The 2661-nt window shown below is 48.7% G+C and overlaps 1 pseudogene across 1 annotated transcript; it reads left to right on the top strand.

Moving 5' to 3' along the window:
• The first annotated feature begins 845 nt into the window (after window positions 1-845).
• Window positions 846-1453, top strand: LOC308512656 (histone chaperone ASF1B-like; annotated as a pseudogene). The gene has a single exon. The product of its transcript is annotated as a histone chaperone ASF1B-like (transcript).
• Window positions 1454-2661: the final 1208 nt, after the last annotated feature.

Raw genomic sequence — 2661 nt, 5'->3', positions numbered from 1 at the left:
AGACCGTCAAACCTCAGAGGAAAGGTAGGAGAGGGTGAGGGGAAGGGGAAAAGATCAACCAAAGGACTTGTATGCATGCATATAAGCATAACCAATGGACACAGACACCAGGGGGTGAGGGCATGAGAAGGTGGGTGGGGGGACAAAGGGGGAGATAAGGACACATATGTAATAGCTTATTCAATAAAGAAAATAAAAAATAAAAATAAAATATAAAAAAGGGTTAATCAATGACCTCTATTTCTCTTTCAATTGTACATCTATACTAATAAAAGGGTAATATGCTAATTAGACCTGGTGGACCTGCCATCTTCCAGACATCCGACTTCCTTCCAGACAAAGCCATGGTGGTGGGGGTAGAGGCAGAGGCAGTTAGGGGTGATCAGGCCAGCAGGGGAGGTCAGTTAGGGGTAAGATCAGGCTGGCATGGGAGGGCAGTTGGGGGCATTAGGCAGGCAGGCAGGTGAGAGGTTAGGAGCCAGTGGTCTTGGATTGAGAGTGGGATTCCCAACTGCTGGCAGTCGGACATCCCCCAAGGGGTCCTGGATTGGAGAGAGTGCAGGCCGAGCTGAGGGACACCCCTCTGTGCACAAATTTCAAGCATCAGGCCACTAGTTTTAAATAAAAGGGAATTCACTAGTAGAGTTAAACATTTACAGAATATATTGACTTGGATAATTTAGGGCCTAAGGTTGGAAATCATAGAAAGATCTAAATTATCTTAGAAACTGAGTCTACGGACAGAGACGGCGGGAGGCTCTGTGGGCAACACTGTCCCGCTGATCCTACAGGATCCAGGCGTGGGCTCAGACCCAGCCTTGGCTTCAATCCCGGCCGGTGAGGCAATGGCCAAGGTATTGGTGCTGAACGTGGCGGTGCTGGAGAATCCGAGCCCTTTCCACAGCCCTTTCCGGTTTGAGATCAGCTTCGAGTGCAATGAGGCTCTGGCGGACGACCTAGAGTGGAAGATAATTTATGTTGGCTCAGCTGAGAGTGAGGAGTTTGATCAAATCCTAGACTCAGTGTTGGTCGGCCCTATCCCAGCAGGGAGACACATGTTAGTCTTTCAGGCCGATGCTCCCAACCCATCCCTCATCCCTGAGAGCGACGCCATTGGTGTGACTGTGGTCCTCATCACCTGCACCTACCATGGGCAGGAGTTCATCCGTGTGGGCTACTACGTCAACAATGAGTACCCCGACCCAGAGTTGCGGGAGAACCCACCCCCAAAGCCAGATTCTCTCAGCTCCAACGGAACATCTTGGCCTCGAATCCCTGAGTTACCCATTTCCACATCAACTGGGACAACAACACGGACAGGCTGGAGGCCATAGAGAACCAGGACCCTGCCCTAAGCTGCAACCTCCCCATCAACTGTACCCCTGTCAAGGGCTTGGGGCTCCCTGGCTGCGTCCCTGGCCTCCTCCTGGAGAACTCCATGGACTGCATCTAACTGAGGTCTTAACTGGGGGACTCCAGGCCCTACCTGGGCCTAGCTAGGACTATGGCCAGTCTCCCAACACATCTGGAGGGGACAGTTAGGCCTCTCAGAGAGTCCTCTGGGGGCCACCTGGAAGGCTTTGGGACCATCAACTATATTCAGGCCTATCAAATTGATCCCTGAGGAAAGAATGGGCCTCAGGTCTCTCCCAACCTAAGCCCAGAAAGATTCTCTCACCTTTACTGCCCTGGCCTATAAAAAACAGGTGCTTTCGTTCTTAATTCTCTCTAACTTGTGTCCTTTCTATCTTCCACACATAAGCCATTGTGTCACCAGGCTCCCATGTAAGTACCATTGACCCAGAGCTCTTCCCACAGACCCCCCCTGGTTTTCCTTGAGGCTTTCTTGATCAGTGGTTCCAGCCCTGTTGGACCAAAGGCTCTGCCATTTCCCTTCCCAAACATTTGAGTAGATCCACCCAGCTTTCTGGAGTCAAGGAATTTGAGTTAGAAAGTAGAGTCGGACACAATTTCTGTCCTTTTCCCAGAACAATTTTTAGGTCTTTTCAATCCAGCAGCCCCTGGAAAACTGTTCACAAAAGTGTGATCAACTGGATGCTGAGGAATAGTGGTTGTTTCTCCTCTCAGTCACAACCACCTCCTTGTTACCTCCTAACTGGATCTGGATTTCCCTGGAGGCTGCCACTGTTGGAGCAGCCAACCAGGCTTTGTCCGTTTTGGCATCAGGGCCTCTGGCTGTCTTTGCCTTCTGCTAAGACCTTCTGCTCTCACAGGCTACAGAGTGATTGCAGGCATAGGAAACAGTAGGGACCCTGAAAACCACCTTCCTCTGCCATGTTCCCCATCCCTTCGCTGCTACATGGATGCTGTTGATTACAGTTTGTATATTAAAAGGTTTTTGTATTAAATATGTTTGGTTGATCTAAAAAAAATAAAATAAATTATCTTAGAAACTAACATTTAGATGTGTAGGTACTACCAAATCTTTCATATTCCTTCCCTTCTTTATTATTCTCTTGCCCTGGAATCTGCTTGTTTCAAGAATTTGTGTCCTATAACAAACTTTGCCATGCACTAAAATCCCCATAGCCTTTCATCATTGGTTGGCTTTCTCTCTTGCTTGTCTGTTCTTATCTTTTGGTCAAATCCCTGAACAGATTCATAGCTCAGCTCCGGTTTCACTTGGACTTAAAGACACTG

Source organism: Myotis nattereri (genome assembly GCF_964212035.1).
Source record: "Myotis nattereri genome assembly, chromosome: 2".
Lineage (NCBI taxonomy): Eukaryota > Metazoa > Chordata > Mammalia > Chiroptera > Vespertilionidae > Myotis > Myotis nattereri.
This window is presented reverse-complemented; position numbering and strand designations above follow the sequence as displayed.